The sequence below is a fragment of the Macrotis lagotis genome, chromosome 1 (assembly GCF_037893015.1).
Source record: "Macrotis lagotis isolate mMagLag1 chromosome 1, bilby.v1.9.chrom.fasta, whole genome shotgun sequence".
NCBI classification, from domain to species: Eukaryota; Metazoa; Chordata; class Mammalia; order Peramelemorphia; family Peramelidae; genus Macrotis; species Macrotis lagotis.
The window spans coordinates 255,639,165-255,649,970 of NC_133658.1; the positions used below are offsets into that span (position 1 = coordinate 255,639,165).

The following is a 10,806-nucleotide window of genomic DNA, read 5'->3' on the forward strand; positions in this document are numbered from 1 at the left end:
AGCATTAAAATTCATCTCTTCAAATGTTTATTTGAGCCCACATGCCCAAAATTTAGGTTGCAAATTACATGAATTAAAGGTCCTAACTCAGACATCTGATTTGGATTTCAAAGCAAGTGAGTAACCCTTGGTTAAAACCAATGACTAACATATGACTCTGCCTGAGCATATCTAATTCAAAAGGAAAAGGAAAAGGTGGGAATGAAGTGGTATTAAATTAGGAGTCTTACTCATGTGAAGAAACCCAAGAAGCAGGGATGGAGAAAATTTTGTTAAAGTTAAAAAGAAAGAAAACAAAAACAGCTTGATCATTAGACCACCTTTCAAAAAGAAGGAATAAGTGGGAAGACAAATCACAAATCACTTGTGTGCTATGATAAAATAGTTCTAGAGAAGCTAGGGAACTTTTAAAGTTAGGGAAATTGAATTATCTATTCTAGACTTTTGCTTGAAGTGTGTGTGTGTGAATGTGTGCATGAGTGTATGTGTATTGCAGCCCCCTCAGCATATTCACAGATTTCATATACTCTACCTGTAGAGTGGGAGAGATATTGCGATGAGAGTTAATTGGAAGAGAAGTCTGTATTTAAGACAAAATAGGGTCTTATTTAAAAAGTAACAGGAATGAAATAGTTCTGTTTCCATTGTGCTAATGACTCCAGTTATAAAAAAAATTAAGTCTGGGGTTGCAAGTTTCTGAATAGGTATATACTTCATGGATGATAGCATGATGTTTACAGAGAATGGGAACTGAGGAAGTAAGAATGAGCTTTTAAGCAAAGCCCAGATAGGAAAGCTCAGTGAGGAAGATAGGTATACAAATAACCATCATAGATGGAAGATTTAGAATTATTGATATGAAAGTAAGGTGATGGTGTAAAAGACAAATAGATGTTTTTCAGGCCACCTAGTTGGAGAAGAAGGATATGGAACTAAGAAATGTCAGGTTTTTCTGGGGTGGGAAAAGCAGTAAGAAGACCTAAATGAGTCATACATGCCAACTCTTATTGGTCCAAGTAGAAAATAATAGAGTTGAATCCAAATCTAGTGCCATCTGCCTGAGCCACAATGTAGGATAATATAGTCTAATTTCCAAGGTTTTGGAGGACTTCAAAAGAAAATCCTGGTAACATTAGACTGGTAAAACAATTGTAGGTATATATCAGAGAACTTCTAGAAATGATAGAAAAACCACTGCATACTGTTGACTCTTGGGAATATAGATGAGTAGTGCTATTTCTTGCCCTTAGCTCTATCTATGTAGATTTCTAAATTTAATTTGGATGCAAAAGGAGATAAGGCTTTAGCTTTGGCAACTCACCCTGACCTCCAGTCAATATTATGTTATCACATATGAATTCATTTGCAAATCTGTCTTGTAATATATTCAGGAAGAAGATGCTGAAAGGTCTAGCTAATAATGCTTCAGTAAGAGCTATGATCTAAGAGTCTCATTACCACAGAGTGTCTTTGAAGATAGCCTCAGGAGAATCTCCCCAACCCACTAGTCCATGGGTCTTCTAGATTATGAATATGGCCCATGACCACTGTCCCTTAGCCCATATAAGAGCCCTTGTGATCCTCATCAGGTACTGGGAGACCATATTGAAGTGTGTAATGATGCTTTGAGCTAGCTACCAGTGAGTCTGATTCTCCAGCTACCAGGATCCTCATGATGCTTTTCTTAATATTTCTTTTTTTTTAAATTTTTTTGCAAGGCAATAGGATTAAGTGACTTGCCCAAGGTCACACAATACTATGTGTGTGAATACTATGTGTCTGAGGTCAGATTTGAACTGAATATATTTCAAGGCAGATTTGCAAATGGATTCATATGCGATAACATAACATTGACTGGAGGTCAGGGCGAGTTGGTCAATAAACTTTGATATGTCTTCCATCCTTATCTATCTATGGAATTTTGACAAGACATCAAAGATTCCCATGATAGAGGATTGTGTGTAGGTGAGGATGAAGGAAGAGAAGCTAATAAAAATCATCCTTTTCAATGTCACGCCAAAGGAAAGAGAAAGGAATATGTATTTATTAGGCACCTTCTATATGCCAAACATATAGTTGTATTACATAGATATTGTGTCATTTAATCTTCACAATAATCCTGTGACATAGGGGCTATTATTATCTTTTTTATACTTTAGCAAACTGAGGCAGACAGAAGTTAAGTGACTTGTCTAGAGGCATATAGCTAATAAGTGTCTGAGTCTAGATCTGAACTCATGTCTTCCTCACTTTAGATCTAGCTTTATTCACTGAACAACCTAGCTACAATATAATAGCATTTCTATGGTGATTGAAGATTTGCAAAAAATTTTACAAATATTATTTCATTTTATCCTCATACAACTCAAGGGGGACATAAGGAAACTGAGTCAGGTAGAGGTTAAGTGATTTTCTTAGGGTTACACAACTTTTAAAGTATCTGAGGCAAGATTTGAACTCAGGTCTTCCTGACCCTAGGCCTGGTGCTCTATGCATTTATGGGGTCACCTAGCTGTCAACGACAGAAAGCTCATGGTTGAATGTCAATGCTTGGTATGTTGTGTTTTCCCTTCATTATACCTACATGCTTCCTGATACACAGGAGTCCTAACTGACTTTGGGAGTGCTCTGTGGTCCTGGACTCTTATAGCATAGCTCTTACTAGAGCAATAGTAGCTAGACCTATCAGCATTTCCCTCCATAATTCTTTAGCTCCTCATGCATCTAAACTAAATTTAAAAATCTAAAAAGATACAGCTGAGGGAAAGAAATATCAAATAAGTTTAAGAACATGATGCAACCTGACAACAGAAAATTATTTTAAAAGCTATATAGAGAGAAAGAAGACTCAAAGAAAGGACAGAACTCATTGCTCCTTGTGGGGGTTGAGGGTGGAGGTGGAATGGGATAACTGACAAGAGAGGAAATGTAGACAGATCAAACCTTCTCTTGATCTTTTCTTTGTCAATAAGACTTATCTCTGCTCTGGAAATGATGAACAAAAATGGCAAATAAGGATTACTACAACTTGAAATCTAAGAGGACTACACCAACTAACCAAGTGATTGGTGACATGAGTTGTACTTTATGTTTATTATAGTGAGGAGTATGCTATGCAAGATATCCTTCTCATTTGTCTTTACCAGAATTGTCATTCTTCAAGGTCTGATTGCTAGAAAACAGAACTATTGGAGATAGTCTATAGCTGCGGGAGGGCAAATTGGGAGTAGTGGCTAAAGAGAAAGGCAGAGAAGACCTAGCCACTGTTGATAAATTTGTTATTTAGCCCATATGAACTATATTCTCAGGTACTAAAAAAGTGGCGAATGCAATTGCTGAGTTAATGTCATTGACACTTGAATGACCATGGAAAACAGAAGAGTTATCACTGCTATGGAGAAGTAGCTGCATGATACAAGACATAGATTGCCTGGCCTGGAGTTGGCCTCAGAATTTCCTGAGTGACCTTGGGCAAGTCACTTAACCTTTGTTTTGTCTCAATTTTCCTCATCTGTAAAATAATATAATAAGAGTCTCAGGGTTGTTTTGAGGATTAAATGAGAATAATTGTAAAGTGCTTAGCAGAATGTTAAACTCATGGTAAGTGATAGATTTATTATTGTTTCTATTACACAGACAATGGTCCTTCAAAGAAGTGAATCAAGCCTTCCTATTCTAGTCAAGTTAGTTTGACTTTGATTTGGGGGAAAAACCAGTAAAGTGAATCATTAAAGAGGTGCTTACTGATGGTTTAGAAAAGGAAGCAGTGATTACAAAGAGCTCATATGGATGACTTCATCAAGTATAGTACTTTAAAAAATAGCATGACAAAGCTAATATATCAAAATAAAGTATAATTTATCTAGATTTTTGCAAATTTTTTCCCAAATTTTCCAATTTTTTTATCTTGTTCTTATAGAATAAGAATTATAATGGAATAATAATTAATCTAGTACAATTTAATGATTATCAATAATATAAAATTATTAATAAATGACAGACTCAGAATAATAACAGTATTTATTTATATAACCTTTTTAAAGTTCACAATACACTTGATGTATAATGTCTCATTTGAACTTCGTGACAACTTTATAAGCTGAGGTTTCTTGTTATATCTGTCCTATAGAGGAGAAAACTGAGACTGAGAGAGGTTAAAGTACTTGCCCAGAGTCATAATAGATATTGTGTGAGACAAGATTCTACCTCATGTTTTCTTAAGTTCAAGAGCTCAACCTACTCTTCCACTTGGCTACTTAGAAAAGATACAGAAATACATATAGAGACCATATAATAATATAGTAATATCGATTAAGAAGTGATGAAATGGAAGCCTGGTGTTTCATTGGACTCTGTTGTTCTATTGTGGGCAGTGATATCTACTTGACTTTTTGCTGACCATGTCATTAAATGGGGGTGAGTGGGGGTGTTGGAGACTCCTTGGACTCCCCATGAAGGAGCAGTCAGATAAGTATTTGCTCTGTACCAGACTTACTATGAAGGAAGTCAGTTCAGTGCCAATTGTATCTGACTTTTTGTAACAAAGATTTTCTTGGCAAAAATACTGGAACATTTGCCATTTCCTTCTCTAACCCATTTTACACATAAAGAAACAGAGGCAAACAAACTTACGTGACTTTCTCAGCATTTCACAGCTAGTTGGTGTGAAAGCTAGATATGATGAGCTCAGGAAGATGAATTTGCCTGAAATAGGTCAGGTTATTAACAGAATGCCTTCCCTCTGGCCATAACTCCAAGAGAGTACTCTCCTGCAACCATGACCAAGCCTACTTTTTTTTCAATCTTCCTCTAGTTAAAGTTAAAAGAGGTCAGAAAGAGAAGAGGGAACTCACATGTGTCAGAGTCAGGATTTGAACCTGCCTTCCTTAGCTCTAAAATTGCTTTGCAGTCACTACGTAGGTTGCATTTCTATATGAATTTGAATTATCATCCTCCTCATCACCACTGTTGCATATTGACCCATCATCCATGTTATACTGTGCTTTCATTTATTTTTTTTTGATACTAAGTGTTATCAGTAATTTATTTCTATAGAGCTATAGAAGAATCTTGACTCGGTTTTTGGGTTTTCTCCCCTTGCCAAAACTGGGGGGGGGGTTGGTACCACCAGACAAAGGAAACTGGTTCCCAACAGCTCCATATCTTGGTTAGTCCTACTACATGTAAGATATGCTACAGCATTTCTAATTCAAATACCTTACTGTTTGTTATCTCTGACAAACAGCACCCTAACTTCTGTAGGTAAGGCAGCTTTGTTCAGAAACTTGTTTCACTGTTATTTTTTAGAACAAATTATCTCCTCCCTCTGTTTGCCCTTAATGATTTATATTGTCCAGAATGAAGGCAATGGTACCACTGTACAGGTCACATCTGTAATTAAGATTGCCTAATTTGGTTTGTCACCTTTCTGGGAAGGACATGGACAGTTTTGAGAACAGTTTTGAGTCCTATCACTTGAGAATCACCTGAAATCTTAGGGTTTTGGTGGGTGAAAGAAAATTCTAGGTGTCAGTTTACATGGAACATAGTCTCCATATAGTAAACATTTGACATGTTTCACTTGGCCCTAAAGTCCAGAATTCAGTGCTGCACAAGAAGGGTGTTTCATGAGCTATTCATGTGAAATGGAGGAAGTTCCTGTTGGCAGAAAAAAGGCCAGGTATATCAGAAACGTTGGAAGGGGACTTCCTTGGCCCTTTGATTCACCTATACCTAATAAATAGTTAAGTTACCTGGCCTTTGCCTTCATGATGTGGATTTCTTAGCTCCCTTCCATTTCTATAAGAGCTATCAAGCAATCGAGTTAAAGCTTAAAGTTATACTCAGAAGCAGTCAGAATTAGAACTTGGGTCTTGGATTATTCAGTTTATGCTCTTTCTACTGAATCATGCTATTAATCCCTTATCTGCTTCTCTAGTCATTTTCCCTGCTCCCATTATTCTCTTCTCTACTGTCTTGATGCCTTCTAATGCTTTTCAGCAGCCCCAAAGTAGGAAACCAGGTTACCTCAGGGTTCATAGGAATGTTTATTACAGCCTCTTCAATCAGGTCTCACTCTTTCCATAAATAGATCTGTATAACCATTATATACATGGAAGAATTGGTTCTTAAAAAGGACTACACTACTCTCTTGCTTAGAGTTCATGCTTTCTTGATGTGCTCTAACATTGGTATTTGGATCTCCATCCCAGTAAAATGGCTGAGTCTGTCTCAAGATTGGCTCTTTGCTGGAGGGCCTATGATCCTGGCCCAAAAGTCCCAGCCTTCTCGGCTACTTCCAGGGCTAGCTTCAAATTCTGGTCAAACAGCTCACACCTGATGAGCATCTCCAAGGAGTAGAATGGATTCTTGAAGGCGAAGTCTGAGTAAATCTCACAGATCTTTCGCAAGAGAGAATCAATTCCACCTTGTCGAGGATCTGCCAGTACTACAAACTTGATACCTGTCAGCGTCTGGAAGCGGTGCAGCTTGAAGGTGTCGGTCTCGAGCATCTCGATGCTGGAACTGCCCAGCTCGGGGGCAGCTGGGAGCCGATGGCAAACAGCCTGGGGGCAGAGGAGGCCCTCCCCCACGCCGGGCGCAACTCACGAGTGGAACATGGAGGCCAGCACCAGCTTCTCCTTGGAGGTGAGGCGGGACCGGCCGAAACGGATGGACACGGGGTAGTTGGCGGCGTTGCCCAGGTACTCCAGCACCTCCTTGCCGTCCGCCGTGTACTTGCCGTTCAAGTCCGCGCCATTGATGGAGAGAACCGCGTGGCCCACTCTTCATGTATTTTTTGAAACAATTTCCAATTTTATATTAATCTAGGAAACCCCACTCAGGCATTTTGCCCCAGGTTTCACACCCTTTTTGTTTTTGGTCTGAAACTGTGATTTTATTGTTGTAGAAAACACATTTAATAAGGAAACCCTCCTAAACCAATGGAGACAAGCAACTATTCCTCAGCTTAGAATTTTAAAGAATTTCCTACAGTATGAAGACAGCCAGTGAATTGCCTAGGTTCATCTAATATATGCCAGTGCAGGGATTTGAACCTGTGACTTCCTTACCCTGATTCTGGATATAAGGATTTATAATTCTGAAGTCAGGTTTTCCATATTGCACAGAACATATTGATGTCTTCATGGTTCAGCTCACTGGGAGTTTGGAAGGTTAAGAAAAATGGTTTTTGTCTCCTACCAACAAGATGATTGGCTGGAATGAGAGCATCAGTCTTCTTTGTGAATATCCTCTGTTCAAAGAGCCACAACACAGGGACACACAGACATATACTAAAAGGTGACAACTGAACCCACAAAAGGATAAACATCAATAAATAGTGTGCAATGTCTATTCTTTAACTTGTGAGACCCTCTTAACAAGAACATCTATTTAAGATAATTTCACATCTTAACTAGGAGGCAGCTAGGTGATTCAGTGGATAGAACACTGGACTTGCAATCAGGAAGACCTGAGTTCAAATCCAGTCTCAGATACTTAAGAGCTGTGTCACCCTGGGCAAGTCACTTAACCTTTTTGCCTTAATCCACTGAGAAGGAAATGATAAACCACTCCAGTATCTTTGCCAAGAAAATACCATGGCCAGTAGATATACTACTTCTCCCAGGGTCTAGCACTGCTTACAGGGCTTGTTCAATGAGCATGAAGGGGAATGACCACAGAGATACTAGAAAGGCGCCAGCTCATCAACTAACACTGAATTCCAATACAGATTTCCTAGTATATGGGAAGATAGCAATAGATTCCAGTCATTTCACATATGGTAGATGGAGTGAGTTTTCAGCCTCAGCAAAACTATGCTAAGAGCCTGTTCAAACCAATTTGTGAGACCTGAGTGCTAAATTTTGCTTGTGATCATTTAAACCTCAGGAATGGATAGATGGTATAAATCAGGACTTTATTTATAGTTTTGTTGATTCTCTAGATTTAAGAAAACAATGGAGAAAATATTAATACAGATTAAACCTATAAATGTTTCAGACATATATATATATATATATATATATATATATATACATACATACATACATATATATGCTCTTTTCTTCAGGGAGTCAGTACTTAAACATTTAACAGTATACTTTTAGTCATAGGTTTCTAGAGAAGAAAGGAACTTTAGAGATCATTGAAACATATAAAGTCATCAGATCATGGACCTAGAGCTGGAACAACTTTTCATTTTACAAATAAGAACCCAATCCAAGAGTGAGGCTTGTCCATAATCACACAAGTAGCGGTGGATTCGAACCTAGATTGTCTCTAGAAACAGTGGTTTTCCCACTATCCCACACTATTGCTTCATAAAGGTCAATACCTTAGTTTTGTAGATAACCTGAGTGCCAGAGAAATTCTTTGTGGAGGAGACACACCAGAAAGTGCCAGAGCAGGATTAGAAATCAGGTCCTTTGACTTCATATCCATTGCTCCTGTTACCACCACACACTTTAGGAGAACCCTGGAAGGATGGCATTAGACACTAAGACCTTGGTCTGAGCTGCAGAGGGATTTCAACACCAGCCAATCCAGTGGTCTTCTCACCTCTTAGTGAGAAAAGGCAACTGTGGCAGGGAGGTCAGATCCCAGGGAGGTCCTCACTTCAAATTGGGGGTAGAATTAGAGAAATCTACCAGTAGCTTGTTGATCTTGTCTGCCATACTCCAACAAACTCTAGCATCATCCTTGGAGATGGAAGAAAATTGTATATGTGCCACATTACTAAAATAACACTATCACCCAGCCTGAGGGGCATTCTCATGAAAAGGTTTTTTATTTATTTAGTAATTTATTAATGACATCATTTACATTTGCACTTGGGTGCCTTACAGTAATTAAAATAACTACTGGATTTATTAAATGAGCCCTAACTGAAGGGCTCTCTAAATACCCTGCCTATCTAAATAAGTCTATACCCTGGTCTCTTCTGTATAGACAACCATATTAGTTTTCTCCATGCATGTAATGCTTGACATCAGTCAAAAAAGTAACACAGAAATATTCCATGGTTAAAGCAGAGCTGAGGGAAAAAAGACCAAAAAAAAAATTAGATACTGTGTTGCAAAGAAGAAAGAGTTGGATTGTCACCCAAGTGAAAGGAAATCAATAAGACGACTTTGGAGACCCATTTCAATCTGTTGTTGACATTGTTTTCTGGTAGTAATTTTCTCAAAATGTTAACAGTATTGAGTTTGCCTATTGATTCTATTATTTTTGACCTTGCATTAGTGTGGGCTAATCTTACATGCCATAAAATTTCCTTTCACAGCTGAAATTATTGTATGGCTCTAGAGGAAAGTTACAATCAGGTCAGGCCCCCCTCAGGATTTTGATGTGTGTATAACCAGCAATAATGAGTTATTTTGACTTCCAATAGACTTTCATGTTGTTTACATTTTATTAAATGGTTTAAGCAGGGTCATCATATAAATGATCAGAATATTGACCAAAACACAAGTCACAACTCATTGAAAGTCTGTGGGCAGCAACAGCTGTCAATGGGTCAGCCAGGATATGAGTTGATGCCATATATATTCAGTTACATTCAGAGATTACATTATCCTGAAAATTCTGCTTCTATAGACAACCTCTTCAGCCAACAGCAATATGCCATTGCATCAGGAAAATCAAGGTCACATATTCAGTGAATGGAATCTTGGGCTGCACTGATATCCAATGAAAGCTGACAGTTCCACTTTCAGCAGTGTTGGTCAAACCACATCTAATGTACTCTGTTCTGGGGTGCCAAAGTGTAGAAGAACATGAATAAGCTGAAGAGTATCTACTGGAGGGTACCTAGAACAGCAATGAAACTTGTTCAGTTGTTTCCTTTTTGTCTTTGTATCCCCAGGTTTGGCACAATTTTGTTGTTATTCTGTTGTTTTTCAATAGTGTGAGATTCTTCATGTTCCCCTTTTGGGGTTTTCTTAGCAAAGCTACTGGAGTGGTTTGCCATTCCCTTCTCCTGCACATTTTACAGATGGGAAAACTGAGCCAAACAAGGTTAAGTGACTTGCCCAGTGTCAGATGGCATTTGAGTCTTCTTGACTCTAGGCCCTGCCCTCTATCCACTGTAGCATACTGGATAGGTTATTTGTCCTAGAGAAGATAAGTCTTGGGGTGATGGCATGATGGCTGTGTTCAAATATTGAAGGACTGGGGCAGCTTAGGTGGCACAGTGAATAGAGCACCAAATCCTGGAGTCAGGAGGACCTGAGTTCAAATCAAATCTCAAACAATTAATCATTACCTATTTGTGTGACCATTATCATGTCACAATCCCATTGCCTTAAAAAAACAAAAAAAATTTGAAAGACAATCATATGGAATAGAATTCAGACTTATACTCTGACCCCAGAAGACAGAACCACTATAGACAGAAAGTTCACTGAAAAAAAAAAACTTGGGCTTGGTGTCAGGAAAATCTTTTTTTTTTTTAGGTTTTAGCAAGGCAATGGGGTTAAAGTGGCTTGCCCAAGGCCACATAGCTATGTAATTATTAAGTGTCTGAGGCCAGATTTGAACTCAGATACTCCTGACTCCAGGGCTTGTGCTCTATCCACTGTGCCACCTAGCCACCCCAGGAAAACCTTTCTTAACAGAGCCATCCCAAAGTGAAATGTCCTACCTCAGGAGCTAGGCGAGTTCCCCCTTTCCTCACTATTGGACATCTTCAAGCAAAGGCTAGCTGACCACTTGCCAGAAAAGTTGTAGAGGGTGTTGGAGTAGGTAGTCCTTGAGGTCCTGTCCAGTTCTGAGATTATGTAATTCTATGAATATTAGAAAGTA

At 38.5% G+C, this 10,806-nt stretch overlaps 1 pseudogene; it reads right to left on the reverse strand.

The window, feature by feature from the left end:
* Positions 1-5,790: 5,790 nt before the first annotated feature.
* Positions 5,791-8,445, reverse strand: LOC141504896 (trafficking protein particle complex subunit 4-like; annotated as a pseudogene).
* Between the last annotated feature and the right edge of the window lie 2,361 nt (positions 8,446-10,806).